At 36.6% G+C, this 11,523-nt stretch overlaps 1 pseudogene; it reads right to left on the minus strand.

Annotated features, from left to right (window-relative positions):
• Positions 1-10,596: 10,596 nt before the first annotated feature.
• LOC136151797 (olfactory receptor 12D1-like) lies at positions 10,597-11,523 on the minus strand (annotated as a pseudogene).

The raw sequence follows: 11,523 nt of genomic DNA on the forward strand, positions 1-11,523 counted from the left end.
CAATTAGTGACTTTCTTAGGAAAATTTTCCCTTGCCTCTTTGATAAAGTCAAACCTACTTTTCATATGCTACCACACATAGCACATTCATAGAATTGCTATAGGTGTCATATGGGCAATGTTGTTCATATTTATTTTGTTAAAATATTTATTTAAGGTATTTAGTTATTGTTGGACACCTTCATGGGGCCATAAAGTGCATTAAGGCAAATACTATATCTGGTTTTCTTCTCCCTTGCGTCCCCAGGGTCAGCATCCATGAAGCAGTATTTGTCACAAGATGAATAATAAATTAATTAATTTATAGTGAGGACAGGAGAGGGTCATATGTTTTCCTCCCCAAATGCTGAAATGTTCTTCCTTCCATTTTAACATTTTATCAATAAAAGTTTTTTCCTCCAAATATTTTCCTAGTAAGACTGGAATCACTGATTCATCTTTTTATTTCATCCCTAAAATCCATATTAGTACTATAACACTTTTTTTAAACTACAAAATGATCTTCATTTTTGTCTTTTTCTCAACTTTTTCAGTTACTGTATTTGTACTTTCAACACTTGCTCCCAGTTACTTCATCAGCAGCTTTTCCAGCTTTATTGATTCCAGAAAATGTACAGCTTTTTGGTTTTGGCTTGACTCTCCCTTGCTCAAATATCTCTAATATCTTATTTTCTAATGCATCACTTCCCAGGTGGTACTAAGGGTAAATAACCCACCTGCCAATGCAAGAGACATAGGAGATGCTGGTTCCATTGCTGGGTTGGAAAGGTCCCCTGGAGAAGGAAATGGCAACCCACTCTGGTATTCTTGCTTGGAAAATTCCATGGACGGAGGAGCCTGGAAGGCTACAGTCCATGGGGTCACAAAGAGGAGGGCAAGACTGAGCGAACGAGCATGCACACAAAATGCATCACTTATACCTATCTGTGCCTGGTTATTGAGAACTTCTATCTTTGCACCCACTTACCAATAAACATGATTTTCTACTTTTTATCACTATTTAGTCTCCTTTCTCCTTGATCTGATCATGTCGTAACTCTATGAATATTCTTACTTATGCTTTCACACACTGATCTATACACAGGATAATCTAGTCCTTAATTGAATATTATCTTAAGATGTTTTCTAATGTTTATGAAATAAAGATTTTCTTGTATCAATGATATAAATACACTGAAAGTAGAATCATATATATTTTTTTAAATTTCTTTAAACCAAAAGTCAAGAAGTTGAGTGCATGTTCTCTCTGACCAAATCTCTCATTTTTACATCCTTTCCCAGGTTGAATCTTCCTGATACTTTTGCTTGAATAACCTTTCTGCTATTATATCCACCTCCTGATAATTCACCTGAAAAATAATCATTCGTGTTGGATCTCAGATAGATCAGGAGTGGTTGAAAACTGAGATTATCAGAATCATATTTCAGCATCGAAAATATACGAGGTCCTAACTATATAAAATTGTGAGTTCCTAACTGTCTAAAAGAGAAGGTGATGGCACCCCACTCCAGTACTCTTGCCTGGAAAATCCCAGGGACGGCGGAGCCTGGTGGGCTGCCGTCTATGGGGTTGCACAGAGTCGGACACGACTGAAACGACTTAGCAGCAGCAGAAGCAGCAGCAACTGTCTAAAATCTCAACCTCAGATGGACAACACCCTAATATCCTGCTGATTCCCCTAAGCCTTCTTCAGCTACTCCTCCACTTTTCCACTCTTTATGACAAATCCTTCAAAAAGTTACTTGTCTCCATCATGCATTGTCCATTACTCTCCAAATGTGTTATTTTACTTTCCATGCTTTTTAAAAACCCTCTTCAGTGAAGCTCTTCACCTGAAACTATCACAGCATTGTTAATTGGCTATACCCTAAAACAAAATTAAAAGTTAAAAAGCTATATGTTTATAGATATTTGAAGTCTGAAACTAGAACTAAAAGAAGAGGTCCAAAAATGAATAATAAGAAAGAGGAGGAGCCAGACAAGGAGACTAAGGAACTATCAGTGAGATCACTGCATACCTAGGAGACTGTGAGGATGTCCTGAAAGTCAGCAAAAAGAGTATTTGAAGTAAGAGGAGTCAGCTGTGAAAAGTCTTGTTGAGAGATCAAGTAACTTAAGGACTGAAAATTGAACTTTGACATCGATGAGAGTGATTTCAACGGAAGGTTAAGAGCAATGGCCCGACCGAAGAGGGTGATACATATGCATATATCCATTCTCCCCCAAACTCACCTCCCATCTAGGCTGGCATATAACATTGAGCAGAGTACTATGTGCTATACAGTAGGTCCTTGTTAATTACCCATTTTAAATGTAGCAATGTGTACATGTTCATCCCGAACTCCCTAACTATCCCTCCCCTCCAGCAACCACAAGTTTGTTCTGTTTGTGAGTCTATCTCTGACACAACTAGATAACTTGTAAATTATATCTTCCAATCCATCTTCTTTTCTAAACTCTAGACACATATATTTTACTTCCTATTAGATATGTCCTTATGAAGGTGTTAGAAGCTTTATGGTCTAAGACATTTCTTACAGCTCAATTGATTTACATACAGATTTAGAAATAGATACAGATGTAGCCCTCAAGCACAGAACTTCCATCCACTATGTTCCACTCTGAAGTCTGAGCCTGTTACTCTATTTGTCAAATGCTACCTTCCACACTTACCTACTGGCATTCATAATCTTCACCCCATGAGTTGATCTATCTATTCTATCCTTTGATATATGTATTCTATCCAGTGCTCTTATTAAGCAAGTGGGATAGTCCAGAGATCCCAGAATCCTTTGCCTACATTGATGAGATGATGTTCATAGCTAGCAAAGATGTAGCTCAGGAGCTGAATATTAATAATATTCGTGTCTCTTGGGATTGGAAAGTGTTGGTTAGCATTAGGAATCTTTCTTGTCCTTGGAGACTGTCCCCAGAGTTACTCATTAATGGCAAATCTTAAGGAATTTTCCATAGAAAAAGTTGATTATAAATGGTATTGAGGAATAAAATCAATAATTAGCAGAGGCCTGGTATTAAGAATAACTTGGAAGTAAAATCAGAAAAGAGTACCTAAAACTCACAATTTCTCTCTGGTTACTGCTCTGCTTCCTTAAATCAGGTTATTTTGAAGAGGTGAGCATGTGACCATAACATTTCATAGCCCTTAATGTTTATTTATATATATATACACACACATTTTGAGCAATCCTTTTTCTGACTTTTGTATAAATATAGTGAGAGATTGAAATATTCAGGCTGTCCATATGTCAACTACTCTTGGATATCTGACAAGCATATCAAATTTAATTCTATCTAAATGAGAACTTTTGTCCCAACCTCTTATCTTTTCCTTGTTTCTAGTCTGATATTTACCATTTCAATAACAAGGTTTGTGGTATATCTTCTTGAATTCATAAAGGAATCACATTCAGCCATTAAAGACTATCAATATGGAGTTATAAGCAAGTAGAAGTTCATTTTTCTCTCAGTGAAGTTCAAGTAGGTAGTCTGGTGAGGATATGGTGGGTCATTATAGACTAAAGCTCTCTCTGTCCTTAGCATTGATTTTTATCCTCAAGGTCAACTGCTGGAGCTGCATTAGTTTTGGTAATCATGCTATTTTCCTGGAGAAAATTTTCCACATCTAATTGTCTAGAATTTAATCCCTTATTTCTGGACACTCTCCTTGGTTTCATTGATCTATGAATCCATTTTTATGCCACTATGATATTGCTTTGACTACTATAGGTTTGTAATATTGTTTGAAATCAGGGAGAGTAATATGTTCAGCTTTGTTCTTCTTTCTCAACATTGCTCAAACCTAGGCTCTCAGCGTGATTCTCCACTGACCTGGGGGAGGGTCAATGCAGTCAGCAGGTAGTTCGTCTTATCCTTCTAAAGCAGTTTGTCTTGGTCTCTGTGCTGCTTTGGCCTCAACTCTGTGGTCCATAATTCTCTCAGTGATGTCTTATCCATGAATACTTGTTAGTTATTCTTTTTGCAAGAGGGAGTAAAGTTGGGAACAATCTATGTTGCCATCTTGGTGACGTCACTCTTCTATAGTAATTTGAAATGCTTTTATCTTTTAGCATTAAAGTGACTTAATCACCGTAATAATATTATTCAGAATTTGATTATATTTTTTCCACTAGAATCTACTATTTATGGGACAAAATAGTAGATCTTTGCAAAGATCTGTGCAACACATCGCAAACATTATTTCAATTGTTTCTCAAGGTAGGCATCACATCCATGTGCTGCAGAGAAAACAAAAGTTTCAGAAAATATAAGCCATTTGCTCATGATTACATTGTTAGGAATAGCTGAACCACAATTTGATCCTAATCTGATCCTAGCCAGCCCAATAACAAGGAAAATAAATGAAAGTTTTCAATTTTGGACATTAAGAAATAAAGCTCTTTATTCACAGATAACAATGTATAATAGAAATTTAAAAGAATCTATAAAGATCTATTAGAAAGTATATGTACATATGGAAGACCATTGAATGTAAGGTTAATATACAAAAATCTACTGAATTTCTATATACTGATCACAAAAATTAGACAATTAAATTTTTAAAATTACAACTTAAAATATCATCAAGTACATAGAGATAAATCAAACAAAAGATGTCTGAAACTACTACATTCAAAATTATACATCATTTCTGACAGAATTTTTAAGAACTTAAAGTATCGAAAAGTACCCTGTTCATAAATTACCCTGTTTATATAAATTAGAAGATGAAAACTTTTAAAGAAGATTGTTCAGTTTGATCTATGGATTCAATGTACTTCAGTCAACATCTTAATAGGGTGTTTTTTTTTAATGAAAAACTTGTTTTTAAAACATATGGATAAGCAAAAGACTTGGAGTAGACCATAAGATCTGAAGGAGCAGAGTTAGAAACTTAGATACTTAATATAAAAAACTGTATAGCTGCAATAATTAATAAAGTTTAATAGAATAAGCATAAATACATAAATCAATTGAACAGATGAGAGACTTTCATACATATACAATTACTAAACTTATTACAAAGGCACCAACTGAAATTCTTTGGGGGGAAAAGTTTGTTTCCAATTAATTATTGTAGTTAATTGGATATCAATGAGTAAAATGAACAATGACATCCTCCTTATGCCATCAGAAAAATTGTTTTCAATGGATTATGAAACTAAATAGAAAACGTAAAACAATAATGCTTCTAGGATATAACTTTGGTATTTTTAAAAGAGTTTTTCCGCTTTAAGATTTTTAAACTTTCTGTTTTCATTATTTAATAGGTTCAGAATGATATAACAACATTTATATTCATTTTACTTATACTGGCCAATTTTTGTTGTGCTTCTCATCCCTGAAGATCTACATTTCTATCAATTCTGGGGAAAAAGCCTTTAAAGTTATTTCTCTGGATACTGCCTGTTACACATTCCCTCAATTGCATGGAAAGTACATCTTTCTGAAACCATTATTAGACTGATATTGAGGTTTTTTTTCCTATCTTTTATGATACCTAAGCTCTTTTTCATGCTTTCTTTAAAAAATTTTTTTTCTCATTCTGTAAGAAATTCTTGGATCTGTCAGCTAGCTTCTCCTGCCTTTTCTTGCATTTTATTTGCTGCGCATATCATCCATTCTTTTACATTTTGGACACTGGATATTATACTGACATGATTTCTTTTGCTTACTTTTCCAATGTGTCTTTAAAAACACATTAGTTTAATTGTGTTTGTATTTATTCCTATAAGCATTTTATGAGTCATTTATTGTTTGTTTTTTTTAATTCTCACTCACATGAAAGACAAGGACGCAACACAAATGACATAATCAGACTTTTCCCTGGTGAGCATCTGTGTTACCAACTGAAGCCCTGTAAGATTAATAGAACATTAGTTGGACCCTTACACAGACAGAAAACGTTGAGGGCCAGGTAGTTCTCTTATGTGCTTACGTACTATATAATATTCCAAACTTGATTGTAACTCAGAAAAAAAAATGAGTTGTTCTTTTCTTTGATAGAAATGAGCCAGATAGCATTGTACAGATGCCCTTACAATCACTGTCCTCAAAGCAAAAAAACATATGACAAAGATAAAATATGACAAAGATGAATGACATGTGACAAAGACAACAAAAAGAAAATAAGAGATTAGAAGCACAGTAAACAATGGAATAAAAACTAGACAAAATGTGGTACAGAAATTTTGAAGGAATTACCTTACTAGTGAGGAGGGACCCTTGAACTGAAACAAAACCAAAGCCTGTCTGTACATTATCTAATAAGAGTCTTGATTAAAGCAAAGGGACCTGGAGAAATTAAAAGTGAAAGAAAAGACAGGTAGCTACCAAGCAAAGAAAGCACAGGAGACAATAATAACCTGAGATAAAGTATGAGTCAAAGTGAAAATAAAAAATTAAACAGGAAAACCAAAAGAGATTAAAAAAAGAAATGGGTCAGAAAGGCTAATTAAGTTGGAGTCTTCACTGTTAAAAATATTTATGTTTTCACCATACTTGGCATTGTACTACTGCTACTGCTAAGTCACTTCAGTCGTGTCCGGCTCTGTGCGACCGAATCCCTGGGATTCGGCAAGTACAATGGAGTGGGTTGCCATTTCCTTCTCCAATGCATAAAAGTGAGAAGTGAAAGTGTACAGTGAGATTTAAATCTACTGTATTTACAAGAATAGTTTTTGGATAACTATGTCGATGTTTTCATTGTTCAGAGACAGTCCATTGGTATGACTTTCCTTATAATGAGTTATGCTTGAGCTTTAAGTTCTTGATTGACTCTGTCATATTTTTCCAACATATTTTGATTTGTTTCTCAGGGAGGAATGAATAGATGTGACTCAGCAAAAGAGGTAGGCTTTTCTTTTCTTGAAAACTTTATTACAGCTGCCTTCATGGCTTTGTTTCTCAAGTTTTAGATCATCAGATTAAGTGTTGGAGGCAAAATATTATAAAATATATATATATAAAAATAGTAGGCTTCCCTCATAGCTCAGTTGGTAAAGAATTTGCCTGCAATGCAGGAGAATGGTTCAATTCTTGAGTCAGGAAGAGCTGTTGGAGAAGGGATAGGCTACTCACTCCAATATTCTTGGGTTTCTCTTGTGGCTCAGCTGGTAAAGAATTCACCTGCAATGTGGGAGACCTGGGTTCAATCCCTGGAATGGAAAGATCCCTGGAGAAGGGAAAGGTTACCCACTCTAATATTCGGGCCTAGAGAATTCCAATGAGTGCATAAATCCATGGGGTCACAAAGAGTCAGACATGACTGACAGACATGACTGAGTGACTTTCAATTTCACTTTCAAGTAAAGTCTAATGCAGTTGGAGAGTCAGTATGTGGCTTTAGAAACTCAAAAGATACCAGTAGAGACAAACAATATGATGAAAGCTGGTGGAGGGGGCAGGTGGAAAAGGCCTTTGCTCTGCCCTCAGTAGATGGGATCTTCAACACAGTAGAGGATGTGTGTGTGTGTGTGTGTGTGTGTGTGTGTGAATCAAATGGAAATGAAGCAAAGAAATGCCATCAAGGACAGGAAGCCAGTAACCCCAAGCTCACTGACATACTCATTGGAACAAGTGAGTTTTAGGAGCTGGGAAATATCACAGAAGAGTTTGTGAATCTATTGGCACCATAGAAGTGATGGAGAAAGTAGCAGATATATGCATAACTTCAAAGATGACCCCACTGATCCAAATGGCTAAGATTTCATGAATACAGATGTTGACATTCATGACGATTTCAGAGTGCAGAGAAAGGCAGACAGGTGGCCACATAGAAATAATAAGGCATCACTGTGAGCATGGCCATCTCCGCAGAACCACAGAGAGTGAAAGCACAACACTGCAATATGTATTCCCAGGGGGGAATATTGCTACTATGCATAATCAAGTTGCAAATGAACCTTGGTACAGTCACAGAAATATAACATAGGTTCAAGAAGGAGAGATGTTTCAGGAAGAAATATATGGGTAAATAGAGACTGCCATCCATGGAAGTTGCAGTGATAATGAAAATATTACCAGTTAAAGCCACTAAGTATAAGACTAAGAACAGAGAAGTGAAAGAATATAATAATTTATTTATTCTTAATAGTTCTCTTATATTACATCAGGTCACATTGCTTTATAGTTTGTTGAAATAAGGGTATAATATAAAAGCAAAACAAAAGAGTAGAAAAAATTCTGTAAATCAACATTTTCCATGACCAGAAGTTGAGGAAAGAAAAAACCACAAGTAAGATAGAAGATATTCTTTTTTTTTTTAATTAGTTGGAAGCTAATTACTTCACAACATTTCAGTGGGTTTCGTCATACACTGACATGAATCAGCCATAGAGTTACACGTATTCCCCATCCCGATCCCCCATCCCACCTCCCTCTCCACCCGACTCCTCTGGGTCTTCCCAGTGCACCAGGCCCGAGCACTTGTCTCATGCACCTCACCTGGGCTAGTGATCTGTTTCACCATAGATAATATACATGCTGTTCTTTTGAAACATCCCACCCTCACCTTCTCCCACAGAGTCCAAAAGTCTGTTCTGTACTTCTGTGTCTCTTTTTCTGTTTTGCATATAGGGTTATCGTTACCATCTTTCTAAATTCCATATATATGTGTTAGTATGCTGTAATGTTCTTTATCTTTCTGGCTTACTTCACTCTGTATAATGGGCTCCAGTTTCATCCATCTCATTAGAACTGATACAAATGAGTTCTTTTTAACGGCTGAGTAATATTCCATGGTGTATATGTACCACACCTTCGTTATCCATTCATCTGCTGATGGGCATCTAGGTTGCTTCCATGTCCTGGCTATTATAAACAGTAGACATACAGATGGCTAACAAACACATGAAAAGATGCTCAACTTCACTCATTATTAGAGAAATGCAAATCAAAACCACAATGAGGTACCATTACACACCAGTCAGGATGGCTGCTATCCAAAAGAAGATATTCTTGGGATGTCTTTTCAACCTGCCTCCATTTTTAAATTTTTTTTTTAGTTTATTTTTTTATTTTTATTTATTTTTTTTAATTTTTCAGTGGGTTTTGTCCATTGATATGAATCAGCCATAGAGTTACACGTATTCCCCATCCCGATCCCCCATCCCACCTCCCTCTCCACCCGACTCCTCTGGGTCTTCCCAGCCCACCAGGCCCGAGCACTTGTCTCATGCATCCCACCTGGGCTGGTGGTCTGTTTCACCATAGATAATATACATGCTGTTCTTTCGAAACATCCCACCCTCACCTGCTCCCACAGAGTTCAAAAGTCTGTTCTGTACTTCTGTGTCTCTTTTTCTGTTTTGCATATAGGGTTATCGTTACCATCTTTCTAAATTCCATATATATGTGTTAGTATGCTGTAATGTTCTTTATCTTTCTGGCTTACTTCACTCTGTATAATGGGCTCCAGTTTCATCCATCTCATTAGAAGTGATTCAAATGAATTCTTTTTAATGGCTGAATAATATTCCATGGTGTATATGTACCACACCTTCGTTATCCATTCATCTGCTGATGGGCATCTAGGTTGCTTCCATGTCCCGGCTATTATAAACAGTGCTGCGATGAACATTGGGGTGCACGTGTCTCTTTCAGATCTGGATTCCTCAGTGTGTATGCCCAGAAGTGGTATTGCTGGGTCATATCAACCTGCCTCCATTTTTAATAACAATTCATAGTAATTGAGAGTGTGACTATTGAGTTCTAAAAATATTGAAATTATTTGAAGTTAAATTACAGGTTATTTTCTGTTCATTCCTGATTACAATATAATTTTACTTATTATTTTGCCTCCCTGCTTGGATAACAAGAAATCATGACATACCTCTTAAAAATTCCCCTTAAATAGTATGTTAAATGGTGAGTTAACATTTAATTTTCTGAGTAACTATGTCCTAAATTAAAATTCTCAAAATCTGAAAGCATAATAATTTTACTTCTTACGTTAAAATGTGCTAACCTGGAGGGGTCATTTAGACAGGCTTAAAAAACTACATGCTACATGGGCAGTAGAGGCAAATTTCTATAACTAAATCCAGTGAAGAGTTTGTTGAGATATATAGCAAATCTGTTTTATCACTGGTATCTCAAAAACAAATTCAGCATTAGACTTCCATGGCTGATGTTTCATTTGTTCACATTTCATTTCTATTACCTAAGAATGCATTGTTGAACACTAGATAAGCCTTTTCCAGGTACACATGTATAGATGGGCTTCCCAGGTGGTGCTAGTGGTAAAGAACCCTCCTGGCAATGCAAGAGATGTAAGAGACATGGATTCAGTTTGTGGGTCTGGAAGAATACTGGAAGAGGAAATGGCAATCCACTCCAGTATTCTTGCCTGGAAAATCCCATGGACAGAGGAGCCTGGAGGGCTAAAGTACAAAGGGTCACAAAGAGTCAGACATAACAGAAGTGATTTAGCATGTACACAGACATATATATATATAGACATATATATATATATATATGTATTTATATATTTGATAAACAATTTGAGAAACAATATAATTTCACATCTCAACTATCTCATTGCCTGTTTATGCTTCAGAAGAGTTCATAGACTTCAAGTCAGACCTTCCTTCTGATCACCCTCCTCAAGGCCTCCTTCACTTCTTTGTTTCTCAAAGTATAGATCAGTGGATTTAGCACAGGAGTGACCACACTGTACATAATAGCAATGATCCGTTCCTGGTCCACAGAGCTACCTGAGGCAGGACGAATGTAAATGAAAAACACAGGACCAAATAAAAGAACAACTACCATGAAGTGAGAGGCACAAGTGGACAGTGCTTTATGAAGCATGCTGCAAGAATGGGTCTTAAAGAAAAGATAAAGAATAATGTAGAAATAGGAGAGAAGCGTTAGAAAGAATGAGCCCATGGCAAAGGTCCCCGTGACATTATTGAGCAGCCACTGGTTGAGCTCAGTGTCCCCACAGGCTAGCTTGAGCAATGGCTTAACATCACAGAAGAAGTGATGGATGTGGTTGGAACCACAGAAGTTTAAGCGAGATGTCATCACTGAGTGCAGCAGGGCACGGAAAAAACCAATGATCCAGATAGTGACAGCCATCTGGGTACAGACCTGATGACTCATGATAAGTGTGTACCGAAGTGGTTTGCAGATAGCCACAAAGCGGTCAAAGGCCATCACGGGCACCAGCATGGCCTCTGTACTACCCAGAAAGTGGAAGAAATGAAGCTGGCTTATGCATCCCAAGAAAGTAATTGCTTTGTGTGTAGAGAGGAAGTTCTCCAGCATCTTTGGCAGAGTCACTGTGGAGTAGCAGATATCTAGACATGACAGGTTTCCCAGGAAAAATTACATAGGAGAATGAAGTCTTGGATCAGAGATGACAACTATCAGGATGGCTCCATTTCCAGCCAAATTGAGAAAGTAAATTGTAAGGAAAACCATGAAGAGAACCGGCTGCAGTACTTCGGTGTCTGTCACTCCCAGGAGGAAAAATTCAGTGACTGATGTTTGATTCAGCAT

The sequence above is a fragment of the Muntiacus reevesi genome, chromosome 20 (assembly GCF_963930625.1).
Source record: "Muntiacus reevesi chromosome 20, mMunRee1.1, whole genome shotgun sequence".
Classification (NCBI taxonomy): Eukaryota; Metazoa; Chordata; class Mammalia; order Artiodactyla; family Cervidae; genus Muntiacus; species Muntiacus reevesi.